Genomic DNA, 19,910 nt, shown 5'->3' with positions numbered 1-19,910 from the left:
TTCCTGCAGGCCTCTTCTGCTAGCTAGCTCAGATTCAATCTCCTCCTTCCATATAATAGATGCCACCCCCTCACCCGTCACACTATGTCCCCACACAATTTACATTTATCTTTCTCAATTTCTCTATCTTCTTAAAAAAAAAAGGGCTCATTTGTAAGACCTTTCTAGCTGTCCTCGTTTCATTCATTTTGTTTTACTATCTGGTGACTTCAATTTAGAATTGCTAGAAGAATTATATCCCATTTTAATAATTTCCCATATGAAAGTATGCAAACTATCCACTATCCAAACAGTTCATCCCAGAGGGCGAGTTCATTTTAAACAGGACCAAGTGCTGCATCTGGAAGGAATATCTTTTGATCATTACTAAGAGCTCTGACCTACTTCTTCTTAGACCCCTTGTTCTCGTCCCCATGTCCCACTTTCTGATTTATTAGTGCTTCTGAGTATAACTGTGTATGGTTTTCCAGGGAATGCCATGTACTGTGCACTTTCCAAGAAGTTCTTTCCTTCTACGAGGAACAACTCTGGCAGGCAGGTGCTCAAGAGCGAAGGAGCTAACCTTAATCTATGAAGCCTTTCAGGTCTGTCCAGGCAGGGCCCTCCCTGGGACCGCTGCTGAGATTCCGATTCTTAGGAGGCATGTGATGGAGACCTAAATCACTACTACTGAAACAGGGGTCCACTTCATGCTTTGGACATAACTGTTTGTTTTATGAGCCTTATTTTAAAATTGATGAACCCCACCCCCATTTTTCTTCTCCCTCTCCCCAACCCTGGGGGAAGCAAGATTATTCTTTTTCCCATCCTAGGCTGAATTATCTTCCTTGAGCTAACACACACCAACAGGAGTGAAGTAATTCAAACCTCAGGGACGGCGTCAGCAAACCTAAGACATGGCTATCTCCCAAGTCCACAAGTGAATTATGACCCCTGACAAGGCACACCTGGAATGCAGCCTTTGAATCACCTCTTTAAAAGTCCCCTGCTCCTCTGATAGGCAGAACCACAGCCTCTGGGACAGGAATGCTGTGTTTCGCCTTTGCTAGCAAAGTAATACAATTTCTTTTCCTCTTTTCTCAAAAACTTGTCCTAATTATTGGATGGGCACTGGGGACAAGGACCAAACTTTCAATAACATTACCTCCATTACAACCCCCAGTGCTGGCCTCTGCAGCATACCTCCCTGCCAACTTCGGCGAGTTTACTCCATCACACGTTCCACCCAGCCAACCCCTTGTGTGCCCCATGTTACATCTCAGAGCATCTGGCACTGCCAATTTTGGTCCCAGATGGGTTTCTCATGGTTACTACAACAGCCCATTAATAAAACCCTAGGCCACAGTTTAGTTAGAGAGAAAACAGCAAAAACCCAACACACCATCTAATATCTAGCAAAAAGTACATGCTTATTAACACTGCTTTTAGGTATGAATTTCCATCAAGTCTTCACCTCTAGGCTTTAAGTGACTAATTAGTGTTTTCTCGATCTTATGTAATTTACTACGTAAACAGAGTTTTTTTTTGAGATCACCACCCCCTGCCACATGAGATTTCTTTATCAGTCCAGAAATTTCTACTTAGAGACTTTTTGTTGTTGTTGTTGTTGACACATTATCATGGAGCTATATTCCAGCTCTTCTTATTTTTTCTTAGTGAGACAGGGCCTCACTAAGTTGCTGAGATTGGCCTTGAACTTGTGATCCTCCTGCCTCTGCCTCCTGAGTCACTGGGATTATAGGTGTGCACCACCACGCCCAGTCTATGCAGAGATTCTTAAAGTCCCAGTGTGTATAAGACATTAAAGTATAAAAATCCCTTTCATTCCTCAGTTCATTTGCTTTGCCGACATGGCCCTTCAGGAGTTGGGGGGACACTGGAATGAGAAAAAACTGATGTCCACCTCTGAGTGACAGCAAACCAACACAGCTAATACCAACCTGGCACAGAAAGAATTAAGCACTATTGCAGCTTTCAGAGGTCCAGAGGGAAGAGAATCTTTGAGCCAGACCTAGTAAGACTTCTCACGGTAGTGGATCGTTAGTCATGGCTCTTGAGCATCTACCTACATGTAACCCAGGGCTTGTTCCTAGCACCACTTCAGACCTCCAGAATCGCAATCTCTGGAGTTACTGTGATGGCCACCCCTGGCCCATACCTTCAGGCAGCATCCTTAACATGGCTCTCCTCCTCAGCTCCCACCCTGTCAGTGATGTGGCCTTCCTTGTGTCATCGAAGGCCAGTTATCTCAAAGAAGACCTGGCATCATGCTGGAGGTGATCTTATGCAAGTTCTTTAACCACTTTGGGCCTCAGTTTTCTTACATATAAATTGGGGATTTGGATGACACCCAAAGGCTTGTTATGATGACTAAAAGATCTAATGAGCTGAGGATGTGGCTCAGTGGTAGAGCACTAGTTAGCATGTGTGAGGCCCTGGGTTCCATCTCCAGCACCTGGGCTGGGTGGGGGGTGGGTGGGGCCTAATGCACATGGAGTTGGTAATTGGTGCCCTTTGACTATTTCTAGTTTTTCCTTGGGATTATGCTCTCTTGTCACTCCTGTAGGTGGGCAAGGACATATGCCTAGAATTAGTTAATGGGTTTGTTTTGTTTTGTTCTTGGTACCACAGATTGAACACAGGGACACTTAACTACTGAGTCACATCCCAGTCCTTTTTGTTTTGAGACATGGTGTTGTTAAGTTGCTGAGGCTGGCTTTGAACTTGTGATCCTCCTGCCTCAAACTCCTGAGTTGCCAGGATTATGGGCATGCACCACTGGGCCCTGGCTAGCAAATGATATTTTAGTAGAAGAGATGTGTGTTACTTCTGGGTTACAGCATTTAAGATCCTCCAGAGGGGCTGGGGTCATAGCTCAGTGATAGAGCACTTGCCTAGCATGTGTGAGGCACTGGGTTTGGTCCTTGTCACCACATATAAATAAATAAAATAAAGGTACTGTGTCCAATTACAAATAAAAATATTAAAAAAAAAAAAAAGATCCTCCAGAGCTCATTCTCATTCAGCTCTGGTTCTGCAACTAGCAATATCCACTAGCTACTCAGGTAACCTGAATCCTTGAGTGATTAGGGTATGCAAAATAAATCTTCATTTTTGGTTAAGGCATTAAGAACTTGGGTAGTAGCCAGGTGCAGTGGCACCCACCTGTAATCCTAGTGACTTGGGAGGCTGAGGTAGGAGGATCTCAAGTTCCAGGCTAGCCCCAACAACTTAGAAAGGCCCTAAGCAACTTCAACTAACCCTGTCTCAAAAGAAAAAAAGAAAAAAAAGGCGGCTGGGGATGTAGCCAGTGGTAAAGCACCCTGAGTTCAATCCCCAGTTCAAAAAATAAATAAATAAATAAAAGAGAGAGAGAGAGAGAGAGAGAGAGAGAGAGAGAGAGAGAAACAGAAACAAATAACAACAACTTGAGAGTTTGTTACTATAGCATAACCTAATTATTCCTGACTGACGGAGCACATGGAACTCTAAAGGGCACTATTATGAAGCCCTGGACACTCACGATTGCCCACTCTGTGGCTATTCCACAGTGTCTCCGGTATTCCTCTCAAAATGGAGCCAGAGTCTAGCTCTTCATTATTTCCCCAGCTGGTCTCAGTTCTGTCCCCCTGGAGCCACTGAGGTTCTCCCCTCTTGCCTGCTTCATGTTGCTAAAGGCCTTGAATGCCAGGCTCAGAAGCTGGTACTCTATTACGGGCTTCTCAGGTGGGAAGTGGCCTGGCCAGAGATACCTTTTAAGGCAGTCCATCCAGGAGAGGTGTGTTAGGTGGAAGAATAAAGGCAGAAACTCACAATTTTGCAAAAGTTAAATGATAATTTTCTTTCCTCAGGATGATGTGGGGGGTATCTGAAAAATTCCAGGCAAACATCAAAGTTTACCGCAACACAATTCACAACAGCTAAATTATGGAATCAACCCAGATGCCCGTCAATAGATGAATGGCCTAGAAATTGTGGTGTATACATACAATGGAGTTCTACTCAGTCATAAAAAAAGAATGAAATTATGGCATTTGCTGATAAATGGATGAAAATGGAGAATATCATGCTGAGTGAAATTAGCAAAACTCAGAAACTCAAAGGTTGAATGTTCTCTCTTATATACGGAAACTAGAATAAAATAAAGGAAATGGGAGGGAAGGATAACATAAAGATCCCAGTTTAGTAAAGGAAGGAGAATACGAGAGAGGAGGGAGGGTGAAAGGGAAAAGGAGGAACCACAAACTGAAATTGATTTCCACGCCTGTATGAATGTGGGGACGAACCCAACTACTATGTATAATCATGAAGCTATAATAGTAGTAGTAATAATAATAATTAATAAATTCTGGGTAAGGGCACCTGCTATGATTTGTATGTGTCCCTGTGAATTCACATGTAGGAAATTTACTCTCCAAAGTCATGTTAATGATATTTGGAGGTTGGACCTTGGGAAGTATTCACAATTAGATGAGGTCATGACAGTCGGGACCCTATGATGGTATTAGTGGCTTTATAGGAAAAGGAATAGAGTCCCAAGCTAGCACACTTGTGGTCACATCATGTGATGCCCTCTACCATGTTATCATGCAGCAAGAAGGCCCTCACCAGAGGCTGAGCAGATGCTGCCTCCAGGCTCTTGGATGTCTTTTTTATTTTTATTTTTTTTTTTTGAGATGGGGTCTTATTATGTTGCCTAGGCTGCTCTCAAATCCCTGGGCTCAAGGGCTCCTTCTGCCTTGGTTTCCCAAGTAGGTGGGGCTGTAGACATATACCACCACACTCGGCATGCTCTTGGAATTCTTGCACTCTGTAACCATAAGCTAAATAAACCTGTATGTATGTATTTATGGTATTGGGGATTGAATCCAGGAGTGTTCTACCACTGGGTGACATCTTCAGACTTTTAACTCCCAACCCCGACCCCCCCACCACCAGATAGGGTCTCACTAGCTTCCCCAGGCTGGCCTCAAACTCACAGACCTCCTGCCTCAACCACCCAAGTTGCTGGGATTACAGGCATGGGCCACAATGCCTGGCTGAACCTGTATTCTTTATAAAACCTTGTCTCAAATATTTTGTTACAGCAATAAAAAACAGACTAAGACAGCATATGACACAGAGACTACTGGGGCTTCAGGGTTCTTGGGGTCCCAAGAAGACCATCTGCAGTAGAAAGCCAATGGGTTAGAAACAGGCCTCTTAGGGAAAGGAAGACATCCAGCAGGTTAGTTTCCATCTTTCAGATTTGCTTTCCTCTGAATAAGCCTGTGTCCCTAACTCCAGGGGTCTGAATCTAGAATGAAGCCAACAATTCTCACCTTAGGACCTGCTGAGCTCAGATGAGGATTTCCTTTCTCAAATGCCACACTGCCTGTTTTCCATTTGGCTTTATTTACTGTCTTTACACTAACCCATGGGGATCCATGCAGCAACAGGGATTTCTATAACCAGGTAACACTTTCTAAAAAATGTACTCTTCAATTGTTGTCCTTCCTATTTGCCACTGAGGCCTTGACTGTAGAATTAAAAAGTACCAAATATCCCCCAGGGCCTGTGCACTTGGAGTGTGTTACCTGGGAAGAAATTGGAAAAACACTGTCTGGGATGGTAGGAAGCAGGTCCCAAGGTAGGCCCCAAACACTTCTATTTTTTATGTTCCCAAGAGTGTGGGCTTAGGGTTTCCATCTGACTCCCTCATAATATCACCCATAACTAGAGGAATCCACATGTTCCAGGCTACCTGGTGTCCCCAGCCTCAGTGGGAGAGGCAGAGACCCCCCCCAGGAGGTGAGCCCCACCAGAGTTGGCTCTCAACAAGCTCTCTCTCTTGCTTCCTAGTCCTGTGATTTGAAGCAAGTCTTTGAACTTGCTTTGTCACAGGGCCGATTTCATCGCCTCTCTGAGGCTAAAGATGGCTGCCCTGCTACACCTCATGAAGATTTTGAGAATTTCTAAAGAAAACAATAATTTATTCAACAAGTATTCATTGCTTACAGCTGAAAAGCTATAAACAAGAAAAAGTCCCTGCCTTTGCAGGCAGACAACAAATTAAACAAATATTAACGTAAATGCTATGAAGGAGGTTAAAGGGTACATGTGTGTGTAGGAGCTATTTTAGGGTTGTCAAGGAAGGTCTCTGGGGGAGTGACATTTGAACAGAGATCCTGAGGACACTTCAAGCCGCAACTTGAGAGAAGATTACCAGTGACAGAATAGAGAGAACAGGTCTCCTGACCAAGTCCTTCGCCGGTCCAACATCTAACGGGTGTGCAATTGAAAAGGACTCATAAAGGAGAGAGTGGAGGTGAACACCCTTGGAAAACTACAGAACTCTGCATGGAAGGCACTGGAATGGAAGCCTTGCCTTGTCTGGTTTTCTGTCTATACTCCCACTGCTTCTGAGAAAGGTGTGCTCTCTGGGCTGTTGAGTTTGCTGATCATCACGGTGGGTGGGAAGTTGGGGTCAGAATCTGCAGCCAGAGCAGTGTGGTGAAAGGGCCACTGAGGGAAGCCTAGTGCTTGGAAGGGGACTGTGGAGACACCATCAAGCTGCCTAATGTGAAGCCCTTTCTTTGGCTCCTTTATAAAATTGCCAGTAACATCTTTGTAGCTCACCAACGCTTTTGTATGCGTGGATTTGTGGGGTGGGTGAAGGGGATGTGAGGAAACACTCAGTTACCCCATTGGGTCCAACCAGGCGGATAGTAAAAGGGCACATGCAGACCCATGTTGGCCAGCTGGTGTGGGCCTGAACACCATGAGGAAATTCACTGTGATGAATTAAACTCCTTCTCTGCTCTTAAGGAGCTTATGATTTTATGTATGTTTTTCTTTCTTTATTACTTGTCTCCCTGAAGTAAAATGTAAGCTCCTTTATGGGCAGAAACCTGGTACCATTGCTTTGTATTATGACCTGTCCACAGTAGGTGCTCGAGACTGAATGAATGATCATGCTGTTATCTGCTATATTGACATTAACACCATTCACCCTGTCCCCCTCACTGCCACATAGATAGATCCTTGTGAAATATAAAGAGTAAATAAAACCCAAGTATGTGTTCAACATTTGCAGTGTGTAAGACCACAGAGTAAGCACCATGAGGGGTCAGCGGGGAAACAGATAAAAGGCCCTGCTCACAAGTCTAGTAAGGACAAAGATGTATCTACCAAACAACAACCCATCCCCCCAAAAAATTGCAAAACAAATCCAAAATGGAACGCAGTACAAGGGGGAAAGCCCTTAGTGCCATAAAAAAAGGAAAGCCCACAGGGTGCAGTGGTGCGTGCCTGTAATCCCAGCAGCACAGAAGGATAATGAGGCAGGAGGATCCCAAGATCAAAGCCAGCCTCAGAGAGTTAGTGATCCCATCCTGGGCATGGTGGTGCATGTCTGTAATCCCAGCAGCTCAGGAGGCCGAGGCAGGAGGATCAAGAGTTCAAAGCCAGCCTCAGCAAAAGCGAGGTGCTAAGCAACTCAGTGAGACCCTGTTTCTAAATAAAATAAAAAATAAGTCTGGGGGTGTGGCTAAATGGTTGAGTGCCCCTGAGTTTAATCCCCAGTACAAAAAAAAAAAAAAAAGAAAGAAAGAAAAGAAACTAGTGATCCCCAGTTCAAAGCCAGCCTCAGAATAGTGAGAACCTGTCTCAAAATAAAAAAGGGCTAGGGATGTGGCTCAGTGGTTAAGTGACCCTGGGTTCAATCCCCAGTACAAAAAAAAAAAAAAAATCCGGGGATGCAGCTCAACGGGAGAACCCTTGCCAAGCATGCACAGCACTTGTTTAACCACCCAGGGGTGGCAGGGGTGCAGGTGGAATGAAATTGTGACTTCCAGCCAGGGAAATCAGCCAATAATAATGGACTGTAATAAAAACAGCAGCAGCTACCATTTACTAAGCACTACTGTTTAAAAGGCACCATCTTGAATGCTTTTCATATATTATTTCATCTTACTCTCTCAACACCTCTCCAAATCCATGCAACTCAAAATGTGTTCCCATGACCTAGGTATTTATTACAAATTGCAAACCTCGGGCACCACCCCACACCTACTGGGTCAGCACTGGCATTTTAACAAGATCACCAGGGAACTTCTATGCACCATAAGCTTGAGAAGCACTGATTGAAAGTAGTTATTGTCTTCATTTCACAGATGAAGGAACTAAGCCTGAGAGAACTTAATGGTCTTTCCCCAAGTCACTTTGCTGGGAAAAGAGGAATGGAGACACTGAAGCCAGGCCCACCCTAAGGTCTGTGTTTTTAACCATAAGCCAAGCTTCACGGACGAGTAGGCATCTAAGCTGGACTCTGAGATACGGTAGGACTAGGGTATCCAGAGAATGGAGGGCAGGCAGCATCAGCAGAAGTCCTGAGTGGGGAGCCTCCAGCCAGGCTCAGGACACAGTTCTTAGTTCAGTCTGGCTGCAGCTCCAGAAGCCTGAAGTGATCAGCAAGAATGGTCAGTCGGTTCACACAGACGCCCCTAGCAAGGGTATGGGGGTTGCTAGTTAATTTGGATGGGCAGAGGGAGCTGCCTTGAGTTCCTGTACAAAAGGCTCTATCCCTCCAGCTGAAATGACTGGGACATTAGCCTCAGTGGCTAACTTGGGGGTAGGTGACCAAACTCTGCTTTCACATACCATGATTATATAATAAGCAGAGTAGACCATCTCAGTGCCAAAATGATGGGAGCTTAGGTTTAAATTTTTTTAAATAGTAGGGAGATGATCTAGGGAAGCTCAGAACCCTATTTAGTACCAAAAAGTGTGTGTATTGGGGGGGAAATCACCCAACACTGTGAGGCATACAAAGCACCAGCATAAGAGAAAACTGTATTAATTGAACAACTGTAATAGATTAATCATTTAAAATCTTCAAAGTAGATTTCTCTACTTTTGTGGATTTGGGTTTGAAACTGTTTTCAAGGACTAGAGAGTAAAATATGAACCACAAAGAGCCCTGCACACGTCTCCACCTACACACACGAACTACTGGAAAGGAGACAAAACTTAAAACTTTGAAGATGATGAACATTTCAGCTGGGCTTTTCACTGTTTCTTCAAACCTCAGCTCTCTGCACCCTGTGAAATAACCAGCTGTTGCTTATTTTCGGTTTTGACATTTGATACCATTACCCAGAATGCTGTATTCTGAAGCAAGCGAGATGCTTTCTGAGGGGTTCGGAGCCACGGGACCCTCTTCCCCCTTTTCAGCACACCATCTCTTCACCATGCTTCTCCTAAGAAGGAGCACGGGGCTTTAGTCCTGATTCTCACACAAATTCCATGGCAACGCTGAGGGGCCAGCAAAGGGTATTTTAAGGGCTTACTAAATGCCAGGTGCTTTGTGCAGGTCATCTCAAGAGCACTTCCAACAACCCAGAATGCAGGGGTAGTCCTACCCCTAGCTTCCAGGAGTAAATGGTTGTTCAGATTTCAAGGGGTTGCTAAGCAGCACAGCTGGGTTCCTAACAGGAATGGAGTCCAAAGCCTCTCCACCACCTCCCAGGTCCTATCATCCAGTGCTGGAGTCCCTAATTTATGAAATGATAGTACAGAGCTGCTAGCCTCACCATCACTGATATGTACACCTGTAGATCGTCAAATAGAAATGACATTTCCTGCGACTATTACACACTACAGTATTGCACAATGTCTGAGTTGGACTGACAGTTCTCTGTTAGGAAGCCTTACCTCAAGACTTAGGACCTGGAGCCAGAATCTATGAACCTAGGGCACACCCTAGCAAGTGGACCCAAACCAACCTACATGTTATGGTCACTTCCCTCTGGCCTATCCCCAGGCAGCCTGGTCTGAGAAGGGATCTATCTGATGGGGGCCCCACTCCCACCATCTCCTGCTCCCACCCAGCCACAAACTGCTTCCCAGCCACTTCTCTTTAATCACGCTCAGCTTGAGGCAATTCCCCACCAGTGTTGCTAATTTACTGGTGACATTACACATTCAGTGGAGTCAGACCAGCTCTATCTCTGCCTCCTCATCTATAAAAATGGGGGTAATACTACCTTAGGGAGTTGTTAGGATGAAAGGAGAGAATGGCTAGAACGCAGTTAACACTGTGCCTGACACGTAGTAAACACACAATAAATGGTGATGGATTCCCTCCCTCCTGTGACTACTTCCTTTCCCTAAATCCCTTTCTCTTTATCACTGTTTTTTTGGGGAGGGAGTACTATGGATTGAACCCAGGGCACTTAACCACTGAGCCACATCCCCAGTCCCCTCCCCACCTTTTAATTTTTAATTTTCAGATAGGGTCTCACTAAATTGCTTAGGGCCAAAGTTGCTGAGGCTGGCTTTGAACTTTCCATCCTCTTGCCTCAGCCTCCTGAGTCACTGGGATTACAGGCGTGCGCCACCGCATCTGGCCCCTGCATCACATTTTGGGCCAACCCTCTCTACATCCTAGGGGAAAAAGAATGAGTTATACCCGTCAGTTAAGTCAGAGTTTTCTATTATGATGTGTGGGATGAAGAGATCCAGTGAGAGTGGAGCTCACTGCTGGCCGAAAGGCAGCCACTCACTACCAGGCCAGCCAATGGTTGTCCAGACCCCATTTTTATAACCAAGTCAACAAGGTTTGTAGCTCCCAATCATCCAATGGCGGAGAAAATACATTATGTTCTGCAGAATATGGAACAGCACTGGTAGCAACAGAAAGTGATCTAGGTGAGTAGTGCCCCCCGAGTTTTGAACATCTGTTCTAGGGAGTCTTTTCATTGCAAGTGCAAATAAGGGAGGGCTTATCATAAGATGTATGTGTTCTACTAGGGATCACAGGAGCTATGGAAATGGAAGAAAAGGATCCTGGGAGGGCTGGATCTCCCAAAGCCAAAATGAAAAGTCTGGATCCACAGCAGCCCCAAGGCCCTCAGTAGCTCAAGCCCGTGGGGCTTTACTCTTCTCATGTCCCAGCCACTCTGCCTGTGCCTGCTCCAGTGTCCTCTTACCTGGACTCAACACAAGCTTTTCTCCAACTCATTGCTTCTGCTTCCCTATCACGTCACCTTGCAAGGATTCCTCAAAGGCCCCTTCTCTACCTCGGCATCTCTCTACCATTTCAACTTGTCCATTGGTAGTCCCTGGTTCAAATTTCTGAGAGAGGGCATGTATCTCTTTTTCCCCACTAGGTCACATCTCAGATCCCTGGTGAGCCTGTGAACTGGGCTGTTTGTGCCTCCGATGTCTATCTCTAGTCCAGGAAGTTTTGATTAGGGGGCAGAGACGGAGCACAATTTTATGGGTGAAAACATGGTTACTCGTATATGAACAGGAGTCATGAATGGACAAATTTCACTTGGAAAGAGCTGTGAGAACAGCAAGCGCCAGGGCTGACATGTTGACTACATCCACGTGCCAGACGGCCCCACACCAGCCCTCCCTCACCTCTGCTGCTACAGACAATCAAGATGGCCTTGCCTGACAATGCCTAAGTGCCCAGTGGCTGGTGTCTGACCAGACTGATCCTGTCTCCTTCCTTCCCTGTCAGTGACCTCTTCCCCATTTTTTTCTTATATAGATTAACTGAGTTAATTCCAACCTCTTCTTTCTGTCACTTCCCAGTCATTGATTACTCAGGGTAGTAGATGGTGATAGGTATAACTTTTGTCTGTCAAACACACTTTGTTTTTCTTAGAGGAACTCTGCTCCCAGTCCACTTAGTCCTAATGGAGCTGTCAATCACTGTGCCTCAGTCCTCTACCACACAGGATGATAACTGACTCAAAGCAGACAGTTGGAATATCCATCCCCCTGGCCAGGAATGGGGGCAACACAGGATAGATCATCTGAGGAATGCAGCCAAATTAAGACAAGCAAGGATTAAGAGAGAGATTTTCTTTTTAAAGTTCAGATAGTCTAAGCTGATCATGTGCAACCAGTTCCCACAAATACCTAGTTTTCTCAGTAAATTCTTTGTTCTCTCCCCTTTTTCCTTTGTAGGTCTCTAAATGACTCTAATAAAAGCTGATATACTGTAGTTTCAACTAGTCTACAATTAGGCATGAGGGGGATAAATGGAATTTAAGTTTCTAAGGTCCCTGCACAGTCCAAAAAAAAGAGTAAGAACATCCCATCCAACTTTAACCTATCAACTTCAGTTAAATTAAAATTTCTGGGGTAACTGAAGAGAAAGTATATAACAACCAAAATAATAGAAGAAAAAAATGATTTTAAAAACTCAAAAGAAGAAAGAAAGCTAAAACAAAACAGAGAATTGGCATGACAAATATATTGAGAACAATAAAATAAGGAGGCAGACTTAAACCCAAACACAACAGTGGTGATATTAAATGAAAACAGACTAATCATTCCAGTTAAAAGACAAAGAAAGTCAGCCTATAAAAAAACAAAACAAACCTGCTGGGCATGGTGGGGCATGGCTATAATCCCAGTGACTCCAGAGGCTGAAGTAGGAGAATCATAAGTTTGAGGCCAGCCTCAGCAATTTAGCCAAGCCCTAAGCACCTTAGCAAGATCTTGTCTAAAATAAATAAAAAAAAATAGATAGATAGATAAAAATAAAAAATTAAAATTAAAATTTAAAAAGGGGCTAGGACATAGCTCAGTTCTAGAGCACCCCTGAGTTCAATATGCAGTACCTGCCCTCTCAAAAAAAAATTATGTGTTGTTTCTGAGTCATGTCTAAAATACATAGATACATAAAACATGAAACTAAAAGGCTGTAAAGATGTACCTCATCCAGATTAACCAAAAACGGTGGTAAAACTCAGATGAAATAGAGTACAAGGCAAATAAAAAGAAAAATCTACTAGAGATAAAAAAGGGTACCTTCCTAATAATAAAAGGTTAATTCACCAGGAAGGTATAACAATTTTACAATTACAAAAACTTGATAATATGGGCTCAAAGGCATAAAGTAAAAAAAAAAAAGGTGAAATAAAAAAATTAATAATCATTGTTGGATTATTTTAATACAACTCTCTATAATCTAGTATAGGCAAAAAAATTCATAAAGATTTGAATGTGACTGATAAACTTGTCCTAGTGCCTTTACATAGAACAATGAAGCCAATAACTATAGGGGGCACATTACTTTCAACCACACATGGAACATTAAAAAAAAAAAAAAACTAACCATAAATGTAGTCTTAACTAGAATTTCAAAAATAATTTAAAATTATATAGACCAAGTTCACTGACCACAATCAATTAACCAAAGATAACCAGAAGACACTCATAAGTTTGGAAATTAGAAATACATTTCTTAGATACCTATGGTTCAAAGGAGAAATCATGATGTATGTGAAAGAAGCTCATTCACATACATCACAGAAAATGTCTAAGGATATTCCTGGCAGTCAGAGACTAAGCAATCCATGTCCATCCATCACAGAATGAATAAACACACTGTGACCTATTCATACCATCAAACACTATCAGCCATGAAAGTAAATCAGGCTGCCACGTGGATGCAGGTCACAAACAAGAATCTGAGTGAAAGTCAAACAAAATGCAAACAGTACAGTTCCACATGTATGAAGTTAAAATAGTAAAACTAAACTACACTGCTTAGGGATGTAAACACAGGGAATTAAACTATTTAGAAAAGCAAAGGATTGGGTACACAAAAGTGGAGATAGTAGTTTCCTCTAGGGGAAGAGGTTATGATTTGGAAGGAGGGACTGTATATTGTACTGGCAACATCCAGTTCTTAAGGTGGTGGTGGTTACGTTGTATTTCCCTTATACACCTTTGTGGTTTTTTCCTGTATGGATATTTGTTATTTTTCATACTAAAAAAAGTTTACAACAAAGACAATGGAATATATTGATCATCGTTTGATTTTTAGACAAATTCAGAGAACTACTGAAAAGACTTCCTTTTTCCTTCAATCACATAACCAGCTTCTAATTTTTTTCCTTTTTGAGACAAGTGGGGGAGGGTGGATTTTTTCCATGTTGCCCAAGCTGGTCTCAAACTCCAGGGCCCAAGGAATCCTACCTTGGCCTCCTGAGTAGTTTGGACTACAGGTGTGTGCCACTGCTCTTGGCCAAAATCCTTCATTTTAAAATTAAAACCTTGCTTCCCAAAATGCCTAAGAAATGCATCAAGTAAAATTTCAGACATGTATATTTTCAACTGCCTAATCCTCTTTGGAGTATAGGTGGAGACAGTCTCCTGACAACAGATGTGTGGTTTGTCAAGGGTCACCCAAGGGTCCCTCCTAAATGTGGAAAAGGAAGACTGAGTTGGTACCCAAAGTCCTAGAGTGGCCATCTTATCACAGGCTGCCATTCCTGAGAATCCTTGGTTAATAAGAACCTGAGAGGAAGGGGAACTAATTTACTAAAAGGACTTGGGTTGGACTTGGGTTAAACTTGGGAAAAGAAAAAGTTAGTGAGCCCTTAAACTCTGGTAAAAGATTTGAAAATAGGATATCTTGGATGGTCTCAGGTGATTCCGGAAGACCAGGGGAATCCAGTCTGGTACAGCACAAGGCCTAGCACATGGTGCTGGTACCAAGGGCAGGGCAGAGGGAGGGAGGGAAGCAGCTTGATTACTCCTCTGCAGGTCCCACAGCAGCAGTTACAATTTATAGAAACAAAAGCCAGGTGATACACTTTTGAGGATTTAGTTGGCCTGGGTTAGACAGGATGCCAGTAGGAAGCTGAAGATCTTGGGTTCTTTGGCACCTGTCAGGATGGGGAGGTTGCAGCCCTCCCAACCTCTATTCTCAGTTTGAGGAGTCTATTCCCAATTTCAGATGGGAGAGATAGTGGCTCCTAACTTCAGCTGTTTCAGTGCTTTGGAGAAAATATTAAGCATGTGAGGATAAACTGAAAAAAAGCTCTAACCTGGGAATCCAAGCATGGGATACTGCTGGCAGGGTTCTGGTTCAAAAAGGGTGTTGAGCAGCAAAGACTGCACATCCTTGGACCATGCAGGACAGCTCCTCAATAGTGACACCATGTAGCTGTGTCAGAAATAACAAAGTGGGTGCACTGCTCAGACACTGTTCTCTCCTCTGGAAAGTGATGGTAAGACTAACCCCTATGGACTGAGTAAGCCCCCAGAGGGCTTGGAATTCTCACTACTGAGGGCATTAGAGAACTTGGGAGACTACTTGAAAAAAGAAAAATAGGAAATGTGTGACTGCATTAGAACCCAACTTGTGAAATGAGACATACTAGTTAAACATCTAAATTGTAATAGACAAAATCTTAATGTCTCCCTTTATCCTACCTTTATGTATATAATACCCAATATTTCAAATGAGTGGGAAATGAATCATTAAGTTAACAGAAAGAGGGTAATGAGGGAAATGAACAGGCATTTCAAACAAAGCCCATGATAGGTGACTCAAGAGAAGAAGGTACATTCATTAAGGCAAATTAAAAGAACAAAATGCTTGTTGCACCATCTATTGTTCCTCTGTGACTGAGGCCCATAAAAAAGAACTTGTTTCTTTGACATCTTTGAAAAGCATGTGTCTTCTTGGTTGCCCAGGTCACTATTTCTCCTGCCCGAGAGAGCTCTTGATGGCTCCTCTCCACAACTTTATCAGAGACCTACTGATCTACCTCTTGCATGTGGAAATGTCCTCAGTTTAACGCACCCCCACACACCAATTATGAGGTCCCTAAGGCCAGGGTCTCTCTATATTTTTATCTGTTCTTATTCGTACTTCTCTTGGCCCTGCCACCAATGCATGTTTGTTGAAGGAAAGAATGAAAAAAGGAAGGAAGGAAGGAAGGAAGGAAGGAAGGAAGGAAGGAAGGAAGGAGGAAAAAAAGGGCGGGGGGGAGGAGAGTATGTCTGCATTGCAACTGAGAAACAACAAAAACCCAAAAGACAAATCCTGGGTGAACTAGTTGACGGCTTGACCAGTCATTGCTTAATAGCTGCTTGTGCTATCATAAAAATACAATTCCCCTGATAACCATGGAAACCAGAATGAAGGCATTATGGTGAGGGTTGCTCTTTTCAGAAATTTAAAAACAATAAGAGGCCTGAAACCAGAAAGACAAAGAAGTCCAAGTGTTCCAGACCAGAAGGAAATCCTTTCCTAAAGCTCTGACAAAGCAGCATTTTCTCCAGTCTCTAAAATCTCACCAGGCTTCCACAAGGGCTGTGGAACAGCAAGGGATCATGAAACAATTCAGGCCTCTTGTGTGCTGCTGTCCCTTGGGGCCAGCTGCTATGAGGCAAGCTCTCTGGGAGTTGGAAGTTATTGTTATTATAAAACATATAGCTTATAATGTTTATGTTATTTAAAAAAAATATATATCCTTGCGCTGGAGTTGTGGCTCAGTGGTAATGCACTCACCTGGCATGGGTGAGGCACTGGGATTGATCCTTAGCACCGCATAAAAAAATAATAAAATAAAGGCATTGTGTCCATCTATAACTAAAAATATTATAAATAAATAAAGGTATTATATCCAAAAAATATACATTAAAAAAACATATCCTCAACTAACATAGCAAGCTATGGAAAAAGCCCTAAGGGGGCAGAGACCATGTCTGTCTCATTCACAACTCTATCTCCAGTTCCTAGTGGGTATGCAAACACATAGTAGGGACTCTATAACTACTTGTAGAAAAAATGAAGAATTAAGTTAGAACATAGGAAAGCCTGGTAAGATGTGTAGCCTCTCCACCATCTAGTGCCAACACTCTCTGTCGGGTCCTGAGCAAAATCAAAGTTCTGTCCTCAGTCCAGGTCCAGTTTCTGTTTGCAAAAGGAGACAGCTGGATTACATGGTTCCCTAGGCATCTTCCAGCTCTGACAGTCAATCACTGTACTGTGCTTTTTTTGGTGGCAGCACATGCCTGGCACTTTTCCCCCCCCTCACCCCCCAGGGAATCTGATACCCATCTGCTCAAGTAAATTAATGTTCCTATCCTGCCTGACTCATTGGTAGGAACAACAGGTTCACATGCCATTGTAAAACAGAAGGCAAAGGGGGCCCAGAACGATAAAAGGGGAAAGGGTTCTACAAACCAAAATGGCAGTTTTTAGGACCACATATATAGTAACTGAAGTGTGATTATTCTAGTAATAACCCCTCTCCTGGGCACTATCGACCTTACTGCTTTAATAATGCTAATATTAACAGCACTCTGTAATGAGTTTTCGGTGCCCAACACTATGCTAAGCCCTTTAGACTTAATCTTCACAGCAAACCTACGAGAAAAGGACTATTATTTTCGACTTTTAACAGACCAGGAATCACTCTGATTCAAGGTCACACTGCTACTAAGTGGAAGAATTAGGACTTGAACCCTGGGCTGCCCGCCTCTGGAGTTCTGGCTCTTCAAATGGCTTTCCCATCTCTTCTTCGCTGTAGTCCTATGAGGGAGGCAGGGCAGTCTCTCTCTTCAAAGAGAGACTTGGGACTTGCACAAAACGCAGAAGACCCAGTGGGCACCCTGCCCCGGGTGTTCCTAGGTGAACGTTCTTTCCATCCTGAGTCGCATGTTTCCTCTTGGACTAAACACACTCGCAAAGCCCCAGGGCTGGAGGCAACTGCGGAGGCAGGCTCCCGGCCGGGCGGTTTTACAGGCGCAGAAAACAAGACAGCTCCTCCAGGGCGCGGCAGAGCTTCCAGGTGGCTTTAGAGCACCCCCTCACCAGGAGCCAGGCCCCTGACTCCCAGAGCCCGACCACCCGCTCAGCCTCTGCTGGGACCCAGCAGCGCCTGCTCCGCCGGTCGCCTGGTGAAGCACCCGGGGTTTTCGGGAGGCAGCCGCGAGGCGCCCCTGCCCTCCCCGGGCCGTTCCAGACCCCGGACTGTATCACCCGGCCCGAGTCAGCCGCCGCTTACCTCGCAAGGAGCCCTCGGGTCGTGGTCACGGCGCCCTGGAAACAGCCTCCGCCGCCGAGCCGCAGGGCAGCCGGAGGACTGCAGCGCGCGCCAGGGGCGGGCGGACTGGCGCCCGCGAGCCCCGCCCGGGGCCGACAGCTGCCGGCGGCTCGTGCGGGCCGCCGCGTCACGTGACGAGCGGGACTGGGGCTGCCGGGAGCGGCGGCGGGCCCCGGGTTGGACTCCAGACCACGGCTGCCGGGAGGAATTTCTGCCGGCAGGGGGCTGGGAGAGATGCGAGGGGGCGAACCGGGCTTTGGGTGCTGCAAAGCAAGCTTCGGGAAGGACGATGCAGACTTGTATTGCGTGGCCCCAGAAAGGGTAGAAAATAGAATCGGTGGGCGGAAACTGCAGGGAGGCGTGCTTGGGGGGTCAGTACAGAGAAGATTCTTCCAAGTACCGGAGTTATCTAACAGAGTAATGGGCTATTTCAGGAGGTGGTGTTTTCCTTGTGGACGTGCCCACAGGGGCCGTTCGAACTGACCACGAGCTAGGGGCCAGACGATTATTGGGTGTATATATTAAATTAGTTATACGTAAAGCGCTTAGCATAAAGCATGCCACATAGTAAATGCTGTATAGCAGTGTTAGTCGCTGCTGCTGCTGCTGCTGCTGCCGCCGCTGCTGCTTCTACTGTAGTTATTATTATGGGCACCGAAGTGAAGAAAGCTGTTGTGGTTCCTATGCTCCTGAAATTCTTTGGGGGAGAAGATAGACATCAATCAAGTACCATTTAAACCAACATGTTTAGCTGGGTGCGGGGGTGCGCGCCTGTAAGCACAGCGGCTGGGGAGGCTGAGGTAGGAGGTTTGCAAGTTCAAAGCCAGCCTCAGCAACTTGGTGAAGCACTAAGCAACTTAGCGAGACCCTGTTTCTAAATCAAACGTAAAAAGGGGCTAGGGATGTGGCTCACTAGTTAAGTTCTCCTGGGTTCAATCCCCGGTATCACACACACACACAAATCAGCACATTATGACAAATGTATAGACCGAACCCTAATTTAAAACTAGTGATTTGAAACAAACTGAAATTAGGAACCCTATCCCCCCCATCTGAAATTAGGAATGACTTCCTCAAGCTAAGAATGGAGGCTGGGAGAGCTGCGGACTCCTCCCCCCTCACCACCGCCATGACAGATGCCAAAGAACCCGACCTCTCCAGCCTCCTACTCCCTTATTGTCCAACACAGGATAAGTAAATCCGCAAATGTTTATCATCTTTTTTTTTTTTTATTTTTTTGGGGGAGGGCAGGGTGGATACCGGGGATTGAACTCAGGGGTACCAAACCACTGAGCCATACCCCCCAGCCCTATTTTGTATTTTATTTAGACAGGGTCCCACTGATTGCTTAGTGCCTCGTTTTTGCTGAGGCTGGCTTTGAACTCGCGATCCTCGCGCTTCAGTCTCGGGAGCTGCAGGGATTACAGGTGTGCGCCACCGCCCCCAGCTCCTAACACTTGATTTTTGTTTCTTGGGGCTGGCGATAGGGAGAAGCAATCTAGCTGCCCCTGTCCCCCAGTTTGATCAAACTGCATAAAGTTCACTATTCATTTTTCCATCTTTGTCTGTTGCTTAAGTGGGCAGGTGGTGAATCCAGCCAGGTGGTCCAGGCAGGGTTTCTGAGATAGGCTGTTGGTAACAGAATCAAGGAATGGTGGTTGGGGAAGACCTCTCAGATGAAGGTGAAGTTAGCCAAATTGAAAGAGAAGCAGGGAAAGCCTATGTGAAAGCGCTTGGGCCAGGGTAGAGGAGAAAAGATTGCTCCTTGGGGATATGGAAAATGTCGTTTGTCTGAAGTTTTTTTGACTTACGGGGAGAGCCGTCTGAGTGAGGTCAGAGAGGCAGATACTGACCAGATCATGCAGTACTTAGTAGGCCATGATAAAAACTTTAAAATTCTAGGTAGAAGGAGTCCACTGAAGGGGTGGAGGATGTGGGTGATTTGATACTTTTAAAAATAGTATGGCACCATTATGTGGAGAAAAAACAAACTTATAGAATGGTAGGGAAATTGGTTACTAAGACTTGGACTTGAGTAATGGTAGTGCAGGTGGTGAGAAA

At 44.8% G+C, this 19,910-nt stretch overlaps 1 protein-coding gene across 1 annotated transcript in view; it reads right to left on the bottom strand.

The window, feature by feature from the left end:
- The window catches only part of Fbxo10 (F-box protein 10), a 52,506-nt gene extending 34,583 nt beyond the window's left edge, over positions 1 to 17,923 (bottom strand). Inside the window, exon 1 of the mRNA XM_047524994.1 lies at positions 17,811 to 17,923. The gene's annotated coding sequence lies outside the window, so the exon portion shown is untranslated. The remainder of the gene's footprint in view (positions 1 to 17,810) is intronic.
- Positions 17,924 to 19,910: the final 1,987 nt, after the last annotated feature.

The sequence above is a fragment of the Sciurus carolinensis genome, chromosome 14 (assembly GCF_902686445.1).
Source record: "Sciurus carolinensis chromosome 14, mSciCar1.2, whole genome shotgun sequence".
Lineage (NCBI taxonomy): Eukaryota > Metazoa > Chordata > Mammalia > Rodentia > Sciuridae > Sciurus > Sciurus carolinensis.
The sequence above is the reverse complement of the archived record's forward strand: the minus strand, read 5'-3'. Positions and strand labels throughout refer to the sequence as shown.